The sequence below is a fragment of the Talpa europaea genome (assembly GCF_964194135.1).
Source record: "Talpa europaea genome assembly, chromosome: 4".
NCBI classification, from domain to species: domain Eukaryota; kingdom Metazoa; phylum Chordata; class Mammalia; order Eulipotyphla; family Talpidae; genus Talpa; species Talpa europaea.
Genome location: NC_140070.1, coordinates 58,002,055 through 58,022,705, shown reverse-complemented (window position 1 = coordinate 58,022,705; position 20,651 = coordinate 58,002,055).

Here is a 20,651-nt window from a genome sequence, read left to right as displayed (position 1 = left end):
TCTTGCATACATAAATAAATAATTCTTTAAAAAAATAAAATGTTCCGTTTCATCTTTTTTTTTTGGTTTGTTTTGTTATCTCTTACTCATTCCTGAGAACTCAGCAAAAATATTATTTCGGAGGAAAACTTCCTGACAACACTTCTCTCCCCAATTTCTCAAGATTTGATAAAGATTTCTCCTTTAGCACACTTAAACTTTTTGTTTATTGCACCTACCCACTTAATATTTTTTTTTATTTAGGAGGGGTGTGGTGGGGTATGGTGAGAATGCCCAATTATTTGTTTAATGCCTTTTTCTCCATCGGACTATGACTATCACATGTTTTGTGACTTGCCTGTTTTGTTGAATGCTTTTTTCGAGAACTCAACAGAATGTCTATATTGAATTTCAGAATAAATTTGTTGATTTAATCAATGAACTACTCCCTGGCACAGCAGAACTAATAAATATTTTGTGGAGAAGGGCCACAAGATCTCTCCATGGTCCTAAAAACTATTTTTGAACTGATGCTTCCCTGAACATTTTGTGTACAAGTTAAGTATTATACTGGCAGTAACTAAAAACAAAACAAAACAAAACTGGGCAAGAAAGGGGGGAATAAAAGGAGGAAAAATAACTAAAAAAAAATAAATTAATATATTTATTGAGGCCCTTCTACATGTGACTTTATGTGCTTTGCCTTTATAATTATATTTAATCCTCACAACAACCCAGAAATGTAGATTTTTAAAAGTCTTTTTTTTAAAGATTTATTTATTTATACATACAAGTGCTGGGGTATAGACCAGGGGTGTGGGGAGTGAGAGGATTCATCAGAGACAGAGTGGTGAATAGAATAGGTGGATGTACTAAATGAAATATACTGCTGAGGAGAGCAGTGGGCGAGTCAGGAGAAGTATGCTGCACCATGTGGGTTTCTCCCTTGCCGGCAGGGGTTCCAGCTCAAGCTCTGGAGGCTGCAGACAGCTTCACAGGCTGCATCCTAACCCCTTGTGCCACCAGGGAGGCCCAAATGTAGATCTTTTTACCCTAACTCTGTGGATAAGGAAACTAAGAGGCTCAGATATATTAAATAGTTTTCTGAAGTCCCAATTCATGTAAGTTGCTATCTTTTAAACAATAGTTATTGAACTCTAAAGTGCACTTCATTATTATAGGATGTTGGGTCTTGAAGACTGCTAGAACTTTTTTTATCGAAAGGGAGAATTTACTTTGTAAACTCATATAAGAGGCAAAACTTACAAGGAAAGTTGGTCATTGCTAACTTCAGTGAGAAAAGGACAATAAAGGTTGTTAATCAGTCAAGATTATTGTATGTAGCAAACAATTGACAACACTTGCCTTTCCAGGATGAGTTTAAAAAATAATAGCTTATTAGTATAAATAATGAACATATTATTCCAATAGTAAAAAAGCTGTAGGAATAAAAAGAATGTAGCATTCAGGGGCAAGAACATTAAGTAAAGGTCACAAGGGGAAAAGAAAGTCAAAATATGATGATGGGCCAAAATTCAAGTTGAAAGTGAGAGCCAGGAACTGATGGTATAGGGGAAGACATTGTAGTCATACTGAGAAATCTCAGTCATAGGAGGGGCAGATCCAGGTGACAGATTTTTATGCCTATTGCTTGTTCCTTCTAGTATTAAAAAGAATATTCCTACTTGTATTAACATTCCTTCTGGTTTGTTCAGATGCTATAGATTGAAAATTCCTGCTGATCATACCCTTGTATATTCTTCCTTCCCTTTGGAGAATTCCACTTCTGTGCACCCTATTTCTACTTCTTTCCAGCTACTATTTTACATGATGCATAAGCATGGAAACTGTCACTTGTCTTAGAATCTGATCATTGCTGGAATTGGTGGAATCACAGAGTATGTGGGATATTTGATACTATCTAGCTATTACAGACATGCAATTTAAAAAAAAAGTTCTGCAAATGAAGTTATAAGAGGCTACCTTCATTAATTACACATCAAGGTTTTTCAGATTCAATTTTGATTGTTCTTATTTCTTACTTTCTTTAGAGTACATAACCACACACACACATACAAAAACACACACAATTTAACCTTTAAAAATCAGTTAAATTGGCTACCAAGCCTGCTGATATATTTAACTTTTCCAGAAATGACAGTTTTTGTGTATCTCATTACATTATCAATTCTGCAGTTTTTTTTTCTATGAAAAATGACAAAGATGTAAGCATTATAGACAGGAAGGTATGGTGTGGAAGTTTACATTATGATAAGTATACTATTGATTTTGGGGCATCAAAGGTGAAGACTATGGTTTAATGCCTTACTTCAATGTATACAAGGTAACGAATATTGTATGCTTTTAATGAAGATTGCTTTTCAAGTATAAGGTTTGACTGTGGAAAATGATATATGATCAAAAGTTACCATTCTGGATATTGTTCACAAAAAAGATCTAGCTAGAGGAATGTTAAGGTAACTATGGTAATTTAGAAGTAATGGCATTAGAGCAACAAGTAATGTTAGCTTTAGCAAAATAAAATTTGTCATCCTTCTGTGACTTAGACCTGCTATAAATAGAAACTGTTTAAAAGGTGTTATTTAGTAGTTTCCATTATGCAGCTGTCTATTTAAATCATTTAATTTTGGCATCTAATCCAACTCCCAGCCTCCATCAGAGACAAATAAGAAACCATATGTGATGGCATCTGTGGAAATCTTTCCTTTATTTATGACAACATTAAAGTAAGACTCTGATGTCAGTTACTTAACAGTAATAGACGTTCCTTTACCTATAGTGCTGAATTACTTGGGCATATCCCTCAGTGGTATCTTATACCTACTGCTGTTTGCTTCATTATACACAGATGCACAGCAGTGGAGACAGTAATAGTCTTTCTTAATTAAATAAAGCTAAATGTTAATTAGTCCAAAATTTGATTTATTTTCAGTGCATGAAACTTTTCATACTGGGTCTTTTGCCTTTAAGGAACAGGTTGTATTCTCATTTAAAACTTTACATTTTCCCCCTTTATTTTGAGTTTGTATTTGGAGTCTTGTGGTGGGCTCTAATCGTCATAGAGAAATTATAGGTCTACAGATGTTTTCAAGATGTTCCTCTGTCAGTAGCAGATTATCCCCTGTAGCAAAATCTCATTAAAGTGCAATTTACAGAGCTCTGCTGATGTTGCCATCAACCAAAATTAAAGGCATTAATTTTTCAAAGTTCACAGAAGTCCTTACATAAATGATGTAGCAGTTTGCAAGAACAATTTACAGAAGTGTTATTTGTAGAATTAACCTACATTAACAGAACAAATGTTGTAAGGGTGGAAGAAAAGGCTGGGCAGTGAAATTGCAGCTGTTTTCATTTTATATTAGGTGCTTGATGTAAAGAAGTGTTGAAATGTAACAATGACTGCTTGCTGGGTGAAAAGTTGAGAAGGGAAAATAGGAATTTGAACGACCTCACTAAAGAGTTAAGCATACAATAGAGTGATCACCAGTTGGGGACACCCAGTGAGACCTTAAATTCTACTTTGTAACATCTGCAGTCAATATCTTTTAAAATATTCTCATTTAGAGAATGAGTTTATGTAGCTCATGTTGTGAGTATTTCTCTTCAATAAACTGCAAAATGTTTGAGAATTTATTATGTGTACCTCAGTGATCCTAGCTAAGAGTTATGCTCAGAGTGGTCTTTGTGTTCTAAGATATTAAAGTGTGACTTTCTCCTGACAGAAGAAGTACACTTTTTTTCCTATCATTATTGTATTTCTTTTCCATATGTCCACTTATCTCCAAAAAATATTGATTGCTGAATTTAAAACATCATACTTAAAACTTGAAAAAGGTCATAAATTTCAGAGGCTAAAAACAGAAAAAAAAAGTCTTCTTTTCAAGCAGTAACTCTTTAGCTACCACATTTACTTCAGAACAGGGGGTAGAGTCTTTAAAACTCATTAATCTTTACTAGTCTCTTTCCTTTCATTTTATTAGTTTTTTACAGCCTGTGTTTGAATATCATTGTATATGTGAAAGTGTTTATCAGTAACACTTAGTCTCAGTCACTTTTCTCATACTTTCCCAAGACCCCAAGGATGGCCTTTAGTTACTTATCTCAAAATTCTTGGGTGATGCTTAGTGGTTAAGCTGTTCAGATGATGGCTGTGATGGCACAAGGTGGGTCTTGACAGTTCATACCAATGGCAAACACAAGCTATTTCTGGTTAGTAGCCAGTCATCTAATGTGAAATTATGTTCCTGGTGAACAGGCATGCACTTTACACAGTCACCCTACAAGTGCTATTACAACCTTGTGGTTTGACTTGTTTCATGCATACCAAGCTCCATTTGCTTGGCCTGAACTTTGTCTGGATTTGATTGCCCCCCTTTCCCAGTGAATCCCAATAATTTCATAGGCTTTTGTCAGGAAATGCATCTGGAGGTGAGTTATTGTGATATTATGTCTTTTAGAAATCTTACAAATATTCAACAAATAGACAAATACAACATTTTAAAATTACAGTTGAAGAGTATGAAAATCAGAACCCTGGGGGAAATTGGGAATGACACATTTGAATTTGGTGGTTATGAAATTTATGAATTTTCTAATAAACTCCTAGTGGTTTGGGCAAGTTTCCTATAGAATGAAAATGATAAATCCTCAAGAGACCAGGTGGAAAACATGTCCATTGGTCTTTCTGTTGAGATTTTCAAAGAGAATATCAATTATGTTCCAGAATGATGGGGCCATCTGTTAAACAGCAGCTGATTTCAAATCATCAAATATTGGTAGGAACATTAAGCCTTGCTAATTTGCATAGTATCATTATCTCTAATACAAAAAAATACATTGGGGAAAAAGTGAGTATTCTCTGGTCCATTCAAGTATGAAGATATCCACGTGGGTACAGTGCAAACCCTATAATATTTACAATGGGTTAAGTCTACTAACATAACTCATATCTGTCTTGATATAGCAGAGACAGCAATTGTTACTTTATTATATCTTAGACCATATATGTGAGAAACAAATATAAATGGACTCTGGGTTTTATTGATGACATTAAGTCTTAATAAAAAATATTCTTGAATTATAGTCTATTTTTCCTTGATTATATGCCCCTTAAATTGTTTCAATATCTATAAATACATTGCAGATTTTTCCTTTTGTGTAAGATAAAAAATTTGCTATTTTAGATAAGTTTTATACTTTGCTTGAGGTGACTAGTCTATGGAAATATTGGCTAAGTAATTTATTTTAGTATGTATTTGATAATAAAGTTTCCTTACCCATAAAGAATCACTCATTTATAGAATTAATCAGCAGAAATGTTAAGAAATCTGACAAAATAGTTATATGCATATTTATATATCTAAGGTATATAGTAATGATATAACATCAGAATAATAGAATTAAAATATCAAATAGTAATATTTTTATTGATGATCTGAGAAAACTACATCTAATAATAATTCATAAAGCCAATGTCTTTTTACAATTTTCAGTTAACAAGGAAAACAGGGAAAGGTAAATTTTAACTGAACAATATTGAATGATATATTTCTAATGTTACTAAACAGTGACTCTAGCCTTTTTTTTTCATAAATGGAGAAAAAAATGTTCTCTACACTTGATTTCTGAAGACTGGATTCCATTAAATAACAGTTTTTGAAGACTTTATATGAAGACAAGTTCTTGAGTTCATCCTTGATGTAATTCAAGGAGTTAACTAATGGTTAGCATTCTTGGAGTTAACTAATAATTTGGGCAATTGTTAATCCTTGCAATTTGTGAGGTCACCCAAATACTTACTTAATATGGACAGTCTGACCTGGCAACCCCTAACCTAGCACTTTCTTACAATTGATAATTGTTCTGTAACCAACTTCTTCCCAGGTAATCAGGTTCTCACTAACTGTTCTGTTTCCCTGTACTCCTTAGAAGTACAGGGAATCTCCTCTCTCCAGATTCTGGTCTTGAACATTTTATCATAAGACTATGGTGGCAATGGGAATTTAGTGTATGTTTCTTTTACCAAATCTGACAAGAAGCAGAATCCGTGCCTTTGTAGAAAATCAGAATCTACACCTTTGAAAATTATTGTGAAAGAAGTAGACATGAACATGTCAAATGATGAAATGAACAGATGAAATAATATATCTGTAGGCAACTGCTTATTTTTCATAAGTTCTGGAAATGAAGCATTCATAGTAGGAAATACCAGACAGATGAGAATGTGAATTCTCTTTGCCCCAGAAATAAAAACATAACTTTGAGGAGTGAATAAGCCTCTACTGTCTCAGTTTCTTATTTGTAAAATGGGAGAGATAATAGTATCTACTTCATGAGCTTATTGTTAGGAATAAGTCAGAACTGTTCCTGACACATAGCAATCACTCAATAAATACCAGTTAAAAAGCTCTACAGGCTGAGATCCCTAATATAGAAAAATAAAGACAAGGAGGAAAACCTCCCAGTAGTCATTAATTTAAAACCAGATTAAAGAGAGAAGGAAGCACAGTGGACTGTGTTGGTGGACTATGGGTGATTTGGTAGTGGGTGATATCTTGAAGAGGATACTAATGTTACCTCAATTAAAAGAATAAATGAATTAAAAAATAAATTAAAAAACAGACTGAAGGTCTCAGAGGAACATGTAAAAATGGTGTAGTGTTTTTTTTTTTGTTCCACACACGTATGATCTGTACTATCTTTCAAATGTGTATACCTAATTTACTTTCAAATAGATTGAAATGTCTAGTTAATTTGCTTTCATAATTTGACTTCTAATTATTAAAAATAGTTTTTTTACCCTACGATTTTGGAGCCCAGAAAAACCATCAACTTGTTCTCCATTCATGGATGGATTAGTATTTAGTCCATCTGAATACTAACAATTGGAAAAGTTGGTTTTTTAATATTCAGATATTCTCCAAACACTCCCTGCAATTGCTATCAGGGCCCATAAGTAACAGTTTGTGGACTTGAGAGTAAGTGGCTATCTTTTTAAAAAGTAATTATTATACTTTATGTCAATTATATCAATAAATGTTTGTGGGACTCCCCGGTGGCGCAGCGGTTGAGCACTGGGTTGCAAAGCTGCCCGCAGCCTCTGCAGCCAGAGGAGGGTCCCGCGAGGCGCGCAGACCTCTCCTGCTGCCTGCTGCTCCCCTCAGCAGTGTACTTCGGTCCTTCTGCCTGCTGTGCTCCCCGCTCTGGCTCTGGTGAATTCTCTCACCCTCCCGCGCTTCTGACTGTACCCAGTGCTTGTATAAATAAATAAATAAATCTTTGGGAAAAAAATAAAGATTTATACGAAAAAAAATGTTTGTGTCAGGTACAGTGTTAAAGATGGTGGTGCCCCAAAGGTAATAGTGATCTTCTTCAGGAGAGGCAAAACTGACATGTATACAACTAGAGACAAAGTGAAGTAAGGAGATCCTACAAGAGAGCTGGAGGAAAGTTACTCTTGAAGTACAGAAGAGAACCAACTCACTGCAGCAAATGGTGGCAAATGAGGTAGGCCTGGGTAGGAGTTCAGGATTTCATCAGAGGTAAAACAAAGGTGGCAGCACTTTGGGTAAAGAGAAATAAAAATACACAATGAGTTTAATGCTGTTAAAGATAATACAGTTTGAAATTAATTATTATAGAATCATGAATACATATGTATACTTTGAGACGTTTTAGAAACACTAACATGAATTTTTCCTTCTCCAAATACATTCTTACTTTATAAAGAGCATTGTATAGCATGTCTGTACAAATGATCATGCAGTCAAAATCTTGTGTTGTGAAAAACAATATTAATAGAATAGTGACCTCATCGTTTTCTTGTTTCCTGTTAGTGATATCTTTAAAATTTTTGCAGATAAATAATATATTGGTCACAATAAAAACTATCAATCATTTATCTTCTTCATGTATTATACATGCTGATAACATATATGAAAGAAAGAGACAATAATTATTTTCACAGACATAGAAAAAATGTGTTGTTATGTGTAGCAAAACACGAGAGGATAAATTGACTAATCTTTTTAAAAATATGAACTCAATTATATCCTACAAAATAATTAGATGTTTAAACTTTTAAATTACTTAATATTTAATTATATTACTTAAATATGGCAAAATTTAAAGTTTATATGATACGTAAAACTCTCTAAGGAATAAATATTGCAATAAAATTGCTGAATATATAAAAGTAAGCATGCTGTTACCTTTAGAGTATGTTTCAAAAACTAAATATGGTTGCAACATGACACTCTAAAGTGATGAGTACATTTTTTGGGAAATTATTACTATTTTAGGAATATTCCAGAAAGCTGTTTCAGAAAAATATTCCAGATATGAAATTTGTTTAACATGCTTTGTTGTATATCTAAACCTTAAAACAGTAAGAATTTTTGCAGATAACTTAGAATTGTTTTCTATATGGTGCTTACTAATGTAGACATTATGTAACATCTTGTTTCTGAAAAGTGATTTGAAATATAAATTTAGGAAATCTTACCTTGGCATAACTTCTCCAGTTAATTTAACTTTCAGAAAGAAGCAGGATTGGCACCACTTTAATGATTTAATAACCATACTTGCTTATCAGAAAATGTGTGAATCTAGTAGCTTTTGTGTTGCTTCCAACAGAAGTTGGGGCAAAATGGAAAGAAGAGATGAGGATGCTTCATTTTCTCTCCCCTTAGACTTTCCTCCCTTTCCCCTTTCATCATCTCTCCTTGCTTTCACCCTATCTTTCCACTTTGGCTTTGGTGAGACAGGGTTCAACCTTGCATGTTTCCTGCATTCAATCAATTACACCTGTTTTGTTAGGAAGTAAATTGTGAGGAGGGACATGCACAACCTGAAAAATGAGGGTGTGAGCCTTCCTCTACTTCTGTTCACCCCCTTCAAGAGTTGTAAGGGACGAGAAATTAAACAGTAACAGTCTTGTACTCTTTGTACAACCTCAAATCCACTGTGTGACTTTCTGAGCTGAGTAACTTGTTAATTAATATCATCACCTCATTTTATGCATTTGACTCCATTATTTTTTTATTTTTATAGATGAAAAAATTGATTTTTACAGAAGTTGAAAATGCAGTGGTGTTGTAGAGAGGGACACTCAAATTCAAACCCATGTCTGTCTAACTCCAAAGTCTATGTCTGTAAGCACTTGAGTATGAATCAACTGAATTACCTTAATTTTGCTTGATTTAAAAGTTTATGCTTTTCCTACGCAATGAGTTAGTGGTATCAGTATAGGTGAAATATGGAGCATTAGCTTATAAGAAACAGATGTTTGAGGTATATGACCAAATGTCAACTGGAAGACTCATTCTCCCCACATTTTTCTTCAGTGAGATATTTGGGGAAAAAACATTCTCAATTTCAGTTGAGAACATATTAAATATTTAAAAATCAGAAGAAGTTTGTAACAAAGGATTTACACTAGAGAAAGCAACTTTTTATTTTTTAGAAAAATTTAGGTTATAAATTAATAATAATAATAATAATAATAATAATAATAAATCTGGTGTTTTTGCTCTAAGCTGACCCAGATGATTTATGCAATGTGAAGGTAAACATTATTTCACTCCCACCCTAACAATAGCAGAGTATACATCAGTGTGTAGCTTTCTGAATCTGTTCTCTCTAGAAAGTCCCAGAATATCTGAGAGTTTCATGCTGCAGATGTAGAAACTAATATAGTATAATAATTAATCATTTAGGGATTGATATCTAGATTCTTGTTTTGCATTAAAAAGTACTAATTGAAAACACAACAATGAAGTTTTTATTTTCATTTACCTGGTCTCTATAGAAATCGAAATTTAGTGTTTTATTTTTACAAAGATGGAAAAGCTCATATATATACTAACTTAATTTGCATTAATATGAATGTAATATTATTTCCTTGCATTTAAGTGTAGGGATTTTTATGACAAGAGTAAGCCCATTAGTTTTTAGACAAGAAGAGCTTTGTTTTAGGAACTGCTTAATTTTTTTTTTCCCCAGTGCTTTTGAATGTTACTGGTGCTTTGGAATAAAATAATAACAAATTAGTGTGAAATCCTGTTTGAATGATAGGATTTATGGGAAAAGACTTACCAGATCATTTTACATATCTTAGACATTTGTAAATTGTTGTGTGTGAGTCCTGTAGATAAACTAAAATAGTTTTTTAAAAAAGATGTGCAACCATTTGCTCAGTAATTTATTCTAAAATTTGGACAAGGTTTTACTCCTAACTTTTTTTTTTAAGATTATTTATTTATTTATACAAGCACTGGGTACAGTCAGAAGCACGGGAGGATGAGAGAATTCACCAGAGACAGAGTGGGGACCAGAACAGGCAGACTGATGAAATACACTGCTGAGGGGAGCAGCGGGAACGGCAGGAGAGTTCTGTCGCACCATGTGGGAACCTCGCCAGTGGCCATGGATCGAACTGGTGCTGCAGAGGCTGCGGGCAGCTTCAAAGCCCAGTGCTCAACCGTTGCGCCACCAGGGGAGGCCCTACTCCTAACATTTTTTTTTTTTTAAAGATTTATTTATTTCTACAAGCACTGGGTAACGTCAGAAGTGCGGGAGGGTGAGAGAATTCACCAGAGCCAGAGCAGGGAGCAGAACAGGCAGAAGGACCGAAGTACACTGCTGAGGGGAGCAGCGGGCGGTAGGAGAGGTCTGCGCGCCATGCAGAACCCTCTCCTGGTGGCCGGGGTTTGAATGGTGGCCGGGGATTGAACCGGTGCTGGAGAGGCCGCGGGCAGCTTCGCAGCCCAGCACTCAACCGCTGCGCCACGAGGGGAGGGCCCCTACTCCTAACTTTAAAGATAACGTCTAGCTCTATTGTGACTTTTACCTTAAGTCATGTGTTCATGAAAACTTCTAGAGGCCATGGGAAATCATGATTCCATTGTAGAATACAGAGAGCCTTGAAGCCACATTGCTTGCAGAGGACTCACAGGAAATTTCCAGGAACTGATGATGTCAGAGAGGAAGCTTGAACTATATTGTTGCGTTTTCCTAACACTCAATATTAACATCCTTACCTTTCCATGGCACACATTCTCAGATCTTGAAGTTGTATCTATAATTAGAAGTTACAGAAACACTTGTCTACTGGCAGATCTTAATCCAACACCCTGCTTTCTCAACCTCTTAAGAAGGTTTTTAGTTTTCCTTATAGCTGCAAGAACAATATTGTCACCCTGTTTGCATCATATCATATGTGCAAATAAGAGGCAGCAGGTAGTTGGAAAAAGTAAAATCCTGGATTTTGCATCAAAGTTCTAGTTTCGGGGCCTCCCTGGTGGCTCAAGGGGTTAAGCACAGCACCATGAAGCAATCCACAGCCTCTGCAATATGAGTTCAATTCGCGGCCCGCCAGGGAGCAACACACATGGCTCAGTAGACCTTTCCCATCTTGCCTGCTGCTCCCCTCCCCTGAGCAGTGTATTTAAGTCAGTCTGCCTGTTTTGTTCTCCACTCTGTCTCTGGTGAGTCCTCTCAACCCCTGCATCTCTGGTCTGTACCCCAGCTCTTGTATGCATAAATAAATAATTCTTTAAAAAAAGTTCTAGTTTTGGATATGCTTTTTACAATTTTATTTTTTTATTTTCTTACATCATTGTTCTCCCTTCAGGTGTAATCCTTGTAGTTCTCCAACCACCATAGCACCTGTGAACCATCGCCATAGGCCCCTGCTTCTCCTACCTTCTGTAGACCCCTCTTTTGACCCCTCCCTTGTTATTTGCCTCAAATCTGTCAGCTTGCAAGTTTTGTCTTTTTTTTGACCCTTTGTTCATTTTTCCTATGTTGCACCTCTAAGTGAAATCATTCAATATTTTTCTTTTTCCTTCTGACTTACTTTGCTTAGCATAATCCCTGCCAGCTCCATCCATGTTGCCGCAAACGGCATGGGTATATCTTTTTTTTTTTTTTAAGATTTATTTATTTATTTATTTCTACAAGCACTGGGTAACGTCAGAAGCCGGAAGGGTGAGAAAATTCACCAGAGCCAGAGCAGGGAGCAGAGCAGGCAGAAGGACCGAAGTACACTGCTGAGGGGAGCAGCGGGCGGCAGGAGAGGTCTGCGCGCCATGCGGAACCCTCCTCCAGTGGCCGGGGAGCAGCCAGGGATGGAACCGGCGCTGCAGAGGCTGAGGGCAGCTTCGCAACCCAGCGCTCAACAGCTGCGCCACCGGGGAAGCCCGGGTTTATCTTTTTTGATTGCTGAGTCATATTCTGTTGTTTATATACTTCATCCTCTGGATCATTCACATGTTTTGAGGCATTTTGGTTGTTTCCATACCTTGTCATTGTAAATAGTGCTTCAATGAGCATAGAAGTGCAGGTAGATCCATTAGGTAGCCAGTAACCTGGAGTGAGTCATTGAATTCAGTTAGGTGATGTCTCAATTTTCTCTCTGTTAAAACAGATAGAACTTCAGAGCTGGATTAAATCTTGGATTAGTGCAAAAGTCATAAACTCAAGTGTCTAGATTGAGGAGCAATGGGTTACATATGAAACAGACCTGATGTGAAAAAGGAGTGATAATCTGGAGATACAGGCCTGTCTAGGGGAGGTAGTGGTTCCTAATTGATTGTTGTCATATGAGAATCTTCCCAGATTTGGTTGACATTTATTCCTCCTCTGCCCCCAGGGAAAGCTATAGTTACAGATATACCATGGAATTCTCTGATTCCAAGTGTTTTTGAATGTTTGAAAAAAAATTACCTTTATCTACTAGGGGAATTTTGTTCTCAGGTGGTCAGTTGTGGCTTTTATTAAGAGGCTTGGGGGGCCCCCACATCTGTCTTTGACTGCAGGGTGACTCTCCTCAGTGCTCATGAGATAGGTGCTAGAGCAGAGGACTCTCGGTGTGGCGAGGATTGCTAAGGACCTTTGTTGCTCTTCTTCATCTAATGTGTGGGAACTTTGAATTCGGAGTTGTGGTTCCATATCTTGAGTAGTTGTACCAACAGAAAAGAAATTTTCCAGGACCATTTTTTTTAAACTTTTTATTTTTTTATTATTCTTTTTAAAGATTTATTTTATTTATACAAGAGCCGGGGTACAGTCCAGATGCATGGGAGGGTGAGAGGATTCACCAGAGACAGAGTGGGGAACAGAACAGGCAGACTGATGGAATAACTGCTGGGGGGAGCAGTGGCCAAGACAGGAGAGGTCTGCTGTGTCATGTGGGTTGCTCTGAGGTGGGCGAGGATCGAACCGGCACTGCAGAGGCTGCAGACAGCTTCAAAGCACTGCGCCCAACTGCCTGTGCCACCAGGGAGGCCCTCCAGGACCATTTTTTAAAATTGATATTCTGTGCAACTCTTCCTGGTTGAATTGCATTCAACACATGAATCAAGAGCAAAGACAGTATGCCAGATTCCTTGTTCATATATTAAAATTATATGAAATGACCCTATTGGTAAGAAGACTTGATAGTAGGCATTTAGAGAATTATACTCCTGCATATTAGCTGGAAAAAGGACTTCAAAAAAATCAATCTAAAGATATTTCATGGTGGACATTCAGAAACTAAAAGATAGGTAGCTGATTACCTCTATCTAGAAGAGTCTGTTTGAGGGTTATGTTCTCTTTTTTTTTTTTTTTAAATATTTATTTATTTATTTATACAAGCACTGGGTACAGTCAGAAGCGTGGGAGGGTGAGAGAATTCACCAGAGCCAGAGCGGGGAGCAGAGCAGGCAGAAGGACCGAAGTACACTGCTGAGGGGAGCAGCGGGCGGCAGGAGAGGTCTGCGCGCCATGTGGGACCCTCCTCTGGTGGCCGGGGATCAAACCGGCGCTGCAGAGGCTGCGGGCAGCTTCGCAACCCAGCACTCAACCGCTGCGCCACCGGGGAGGCCCGGTTATGTTCTCTTGACCTCAGTTTCTGAATCTATAAAATGGACATTATAATAGTAATAATAATACTTACCTAACTAGTATTGTTGTGAGAATATGATAATTGAGAGTGCATGAAATGTGTTTAGAAAAGTGTGTTGCATGAACACTAAATAAATGTTAGCTATTTTTCTTGTTAACTATTATTTTTACACAATTTAATACTTAGCTCTACTTGTCCAACATGAGTTCAAGGCAGCTTTTGCTTTGTATCTAGATGTATAGATAGCTTATGACTATAAAGTGATTATTACCTATTAATTGATTATCACATTGATAAATTGGATTTGTGTTAATATTGTCTATCTAGTGCTTTGTGGGCTTACACTAAGGATTGTTGACAGTATTATTGTGTTTGTATATCAAAATAGTGCTTATTATATTAACTTCATATTTTTCTTACCTAGATAAAATGATATTGAAATATATTTTATTTTATAATTGCTTATAATCAGTAGAGCAAAGGCCAGTTAAACAGTGACACCATAATTTCTCAACTGAAGTCTCAGCTAAGGGACATTCTCCTAATTTGGAGCAATTATCTGATTCATTGATTTTTGCTGTGCTATGTATGTCATGAAATGTTTACAAGGTAGGGCTTAAATAAGACTGTTTATATAGCATTTTAAAAAATTCACCCTTTCTTACAACTTGGAATAGTGTAGTGAGATATAAGGCCAAAGATAAAGTGGCTTTGCATCTGTTACCAAAACAAAAATAAATGATGAAACATATGAACAAAACATGATATTTGGTTTAGAAGAGCAAATAAACACTATTCTTTTCATAGATGTTGTGACAGCATTTTGAATATTAACATCCCAAAATGCAGTAATCGCATTGAAGTGTTTAATATGGTTCAATATATAGTCAGATGCTATAAATTCTATTAATCCCTATTTCAAATTTTGAATAGGTGAATAGCCCGCTATAAATGCAAATACTATAGAATAATTTGTAAACAACTTTAAGTGGTGTTTGCAAATGTGGATTCAATTTCTTCTGAATTAATCTTACATCAGGAATATAAATACATGGCCTCCCTGGTGGCGCAGCAGGTTGAGCACAATGGCTTGAGCGAAGCACTGTGAAGCTGTCCGCAGCCTCTGCAGCATGGGTTAGATTTCCAGCAGACAGGGAGATTCCCACATGGCGTGGCAGACCTCTCCTGTCATGCCAGCTGTTCCCCTCAGCAGTGTGTTTGGGTCGTCTGCCTGCTCTGTCTTTGGTGAATCCTCTCACCCTCCCACGCCTCTGGCCTGTACCCCAGCTCTTGTGTAAAAATAAATAAATCTTACAAAATAGAATATAAATATAGTATAGTTTGTAATAAACTTTCAGTTATAAAAACTACATATTATCCTCTGTATAGCACAAAAAAAGAAACAGTAGCCCATATTTTTTCCTCTAAAAATTAATTTTGTTTTAAAACAGCTAGTTCTTAAACCAAATTAGGAATGTAACATCATTGAGAAGCAGCTATAATACTGTACACATATGCCATTTTGACACGTTATTTTAGTTTAATACTGACAAATTTTCCATTAACATCACTTCATAACTTTCTGTTAATTTGGTGGATACTCATTCTCTTCTATTACTACCCAAATATATATGAATAACTATTTTTAAAATATCATTAAATATAAGGCAATTATTAGTTGAGCATAATTTAATTGAATTTCACTTTTTGTAAATTTTCCATTGGTTATGTTTCCACTAAAATAATTTATGGTTTAGGATAACAGTAAAATTATGAGATAGTGCTAGATGAACTTGAATGTGACCATATTTATTTTACATACAAGGATGAACCTATGTAGATTTGACAACCAAGATAGGCTTGAAAATTGAATCACTTGGAAATGTTTGCAAAGCTTTAGATTGCTGATCTGTGCCAGAAAGGGTATATAATTGCAATGAATATTTTTAAAAATCAAACTCTATTGTAAATTAGTGTATCTACTGCCATCTATAAAATTTGTTGTTGTCAGTAATTCTGTGCTTTTGCTGGTCTGAAATTTCCATAAAGTTAGGGACCATCTTGACATCCCTGACACATTGAACCCTCTGTGCCCAGATCTTTTCCCCCTCACTGTTTCATTTCCTATCTGTCCCCTCACTAACTGCACTCCAGGCTTAATGTCTTTTTTCAACTCCTGGGACTCATTCTGCTACTTTCTGTGTCAGAAACTTAGTTAAGTCTTACCCTAATCATACCCCAGCATAAAGTCTTCCATTGCATGTGACTCTCATCAAAATTGTCTTTATTGTAGAAATGTGAGACTAGTGAAAACAGGATGCAATTTTTTTTTTTTTTAATTCCTGGCTCTGTCCTACTGTTGGGTGTAGCATGAAAAACTGTGTACTTATTGAAAGAATGAATGATCCCCTAGTATTTTACACAAGTGTTTGAAAAAGCATATGTCAAAAAATATTGTTATTAAGTGGGTATATTGTTTCTGAAATTCTTCCAGTTCTTAAATCCAAGCTATTTGTTAGAACACGTACTTATATACAAATATATATTTACATGCTCTGAGTCCTTAGAAGATAGAGTTATATGCTCAGGTACATATGCTAGCTGTGTCACTTGGTTGTTGCAGTAACTTGAACAAATTACTTAAATGTAAAAAGTCTTCTGTAAAATGGATTCAATACTATTTTTCTAGTGTTGTGAGTCCTAAATGGGAAAATGTGCATAAGGAGGTGCTGATATTTGTTAAGTATTAAATATAGGTTCATCTTTTTATGGTTTTTGTTCAAAGAATACTGCTAGCCATATAATCTCTAACACCTATTGGAGTAGCTGCAGTGGCCAAATTTGTGGCCAAATTCCTTCTTCTGTAGTGTTAGAATTTCTTCAGAAATGGTGTTTTTTTTTAAAAGATTTATTTATTTATGCATACAAGAACTAGGGTACAGGCCAGAGGTGTGGGGGTGAAAGAATTCACCACAGACAGAGGAGGGAGCAGAACAGCTGGATCTTCTGAAATACACTGCTGAGGGGAGCAGTGGGTGAGACAGCAGAGGACTGCTACCATGTGGGTTAGCTCCCTGGATGGGGATTGAACTTATGCTGCAGTGGCTGCATATAGCTTCATAGGTTGTGTCTTAACCCCTTGCACCACGAGGGAGGCCGGGAGAAATTGTATTTTTGATCAATATCAACAGGCAACTATACCACTGCTCCCCTCAGCAGTGGATTTCGTCAGTCTGCCTGTTCTGTTCCCCGCTCTGGCTCTGGTGAATTCTCTCACCCTCCCACACTTCTGACTGTACCCAGTGCTTGTATAAATAAATAAATAAATCTTAAAAAAAAAACCCAGGCAACTATAAATCAGAGACATTCTGCAGGGGAAGAAGAGGGAGTAGGATCAAAACAGGGGAGGGAAGAGCATAAGGGACAATGGTGATGGCGCACAGGTGAATTGGTGGTGGGAATTTCATGGAGACTCCACCTAGAGGAGAGAGTATACATTGTACAAAACTGAAGAATGATGTAAAAATATAGAAAATTAATAATAATAATAATTAATACAAGTAAAAAAATGGTGTTTTTGTATCTCATTGTAAGTCACAAAAAGAAAGAATGAGGTTGTTGAAAGTGCAGCACAGGATGGAAAATCTCAGGATGGAAATTTAATGAGTGGACTTTAAATGCGTAAGTCATTGCTTGGGAAGCTCTGGCTCTCTTTCATACTTTATGACCTATAAGTTAGTGATAGGCTTGCTCTTGATGGTTGGGAACAGGAAGGAAATACAAAAGGGTTGGCTATAACACTACCAATAAATATTTTATTCTTTGAAATATAGACTAAATAAAGCTTATGGCAGCCTGAAATCTAACAAACCTCACTTGGTTTTCTTTTTCATATTGCCAAAATTCATTGTTTTGGGTAAAAATTTTGGATTACAATTCAGTATTGAATTGGTTATATAATCTTTGTTTTTTTTCCTCTCTTGAGTTATAAATAGCTTAAATTATAGAAAAATTTTATTTAAAATTTTTTATTGTGGTTAGCATACATATGTGTATGTTTTCAGAAGCCAGGAGATTCCCTCATGTGCTCTTCCTGTCAATGTCCTCACCCCACACCACTGCCCTAGAATTAGCACTGTTCTGTTGCCTGTTCTCAAACTTCATAGAATCTTCATTTAAGCAAGGGGATGCTTTAAACTTCTAAGGGATTCTTTAATATAACCTAATGTAGTTCTCAACGATGACTGTTTACTCACCATATAACAGGAAGTGACCCTCTCAAGCCATTAGTTACATATTCATTGTATTAATGTGGAAATTGTATAAATGGTGAACAATGACATATTTAGTTTAGAAGCAAAGGGAGATGTTCACAACCAGAAAATGGCATTTGATACAGAAAGGGGGGAATGGATCCACACAAATAAGCAAAGGAAGGCAACTAATGAATAAAACATTTTTTTTAGAAGTGCAGAAAAGTCAGTTGCACCATGTTAAAGCTGTTGCCAGGCAACATATCTTTTCACAATAAACACTTGTGAGTCAGATAACTCATAGAGACACTGAATTGGCAAATGTAACTGCTCTCAGGCAACTTCTGCAGAGTAGAGATTGTTCACAATCCCATGCACAACATTAAGAATGCATCTTTTCTTGTAACAACTTTTCCTTTGAACTACATCATTTGTTTTTGTCTCTTCATGGAAATTCCCAGTCTTTATGTCTGAATCCTTCTTCATCTCCCAGGAGCCAGGATGCACATGCAGATCAGGAACACATTCTTCACGGTGTGTTCCTGGGAGCATGAGGGCATCCCACCTCAGGTGTAGAATGTGCAACTTTTGCAGAGACATTTATAAATATCAAAAACCATGACTACAAGAAAGCTATGTTGATGCTGGAGAGCACTAAAACAAACAAAACAAAAAGCTCTTCAAGTTTATTTATTAAACAAATTCAGTGACAGAAAGAAAATTCCACAAAACTCGGTCATCAGGAAATATACAGGACACATCAGGAATAGTGATTGTCTGAGGATGGAACAAGATGACCCCAGGACCACCCACTCTTGTGTTAGCAGAGCAGACTGAAAAAGCAGATTTTTGAAAAGTAACTTGCTGTCTGATATTCCTGGCAGAAATACAAAAACATACTTCCATCTCAAATTTATGGCACCATAATGTATTCCTGCTAAGCTTTCCAGATCGTTCCCATTGCCAAATGTGACCAAAGTATAATCACAGCGACTAAACAAATTAAATGTTCAGTTAAAGACAAGCCTGAAAAAAAAAATGTGTCAGGGAAAGAAAAGCCCCCAGAATGGTAATAAATTAATGCCACACCGGGCTTTTAAGTCAGTGAGCTCACAGCCAGGTCTTTAAAGTGTTGCTTTGGTGCCAGGTGCCAGTTCTAGGGAGTTTCCTCCCTGTGGGATAAGGCTACACTCCACATGCCTGTGCTGGTCACAAGTCCTGTTTTATTTTGTATATGCAGCAACACTAGTCATCACTTAAGAATACTTTTATTTTATTCTCATATCATCATTTCAAGTTTATCTCAGTTTTTAGTGATAGTAAGATAAGGGGCATGACAAAACGTTTTATTTTGAAATAGATTTCAATATTTCCCATGTTTATTGAATGATACTAAACTTTTTTATTGTGGAAATTCCCTACATGACCTGCTAAATGTTAAATTTAAAACACACCTCAGGAGAATTTACTATCTCCCATCATCCACTATTTTGTGTGTATTAATTTTCAAAAATTAAATGACAATGTCCTTTTGGGGAGAGGATGAATTAAGTAACAAAGATTGAAAAGCAGCAATCCCAGAGAGAAATATTTAAGCTTCTTTTACATTTGTGCAAATTTTAGAGTTTGATATGGCCTTCAGAATTTATATATCTCAATTATTTTGTCTTATAATTGCAGAAATTGAGAACATGAAATGTGAAATGACTTTCTTAAGTTAATCGGTCTAATTATTTGGTTGACTCTAAAACTCAGAAAAGGAACTCTTAAAAAATAGGAATGCATATTTCATAATATTTTTTCTTCATTGATTTTTTAAGATTTCATGTATTTAGGAAAAATCTATCTAACATGTGTCTTGAATATAAAAAATATAAATAAAAAAGTCAATTACTTGTGTTGTGCAGCTATTTGCACAGCTGTTATTCACTCTAATAAGACTGTTCATGCCTTATTCACTACATATTTTCTTTTCTATTTTAGAAATATTTTAAAAGGAGCAAATTGTAGGTAACTTACAAAGAACTGAAATGTTGTTAGCAATTTATGTGGATTGGATGGTGACCTAAAAAGTATAGAGCATTATAGTTGATTGTTCAATTCTACAAATACACGTGATTTTTTCCCCAGAATTAAAAACTTTCATTATTACATAACTTGAAAATTACACTGTTTGGGTGGCATATGATTTACTTATCTTAATACATTAATCTTGGACAAGTGCTGAATTTATTCACTTGTGAGACAGGCATAGTAATACTATAAACACACAGGAATGAATGAAATTGCAAATAGGAACTTATTGTCAATTATAAAGCACCATACATTCATAAGAAAGTTCATACTTCTTATATACAAATATCAGGAACTACAGAACAAGGCTGAACTTTTTTTTTTTTGGTCTCCATGGGCAAATTATTAGCAGGAAATTAGTGTAGCAAAGGGATAATATGACTTAGCAGGTTAACATGACACCATTATCTCTGGCCTTTATACTACCTGGGTGCTTG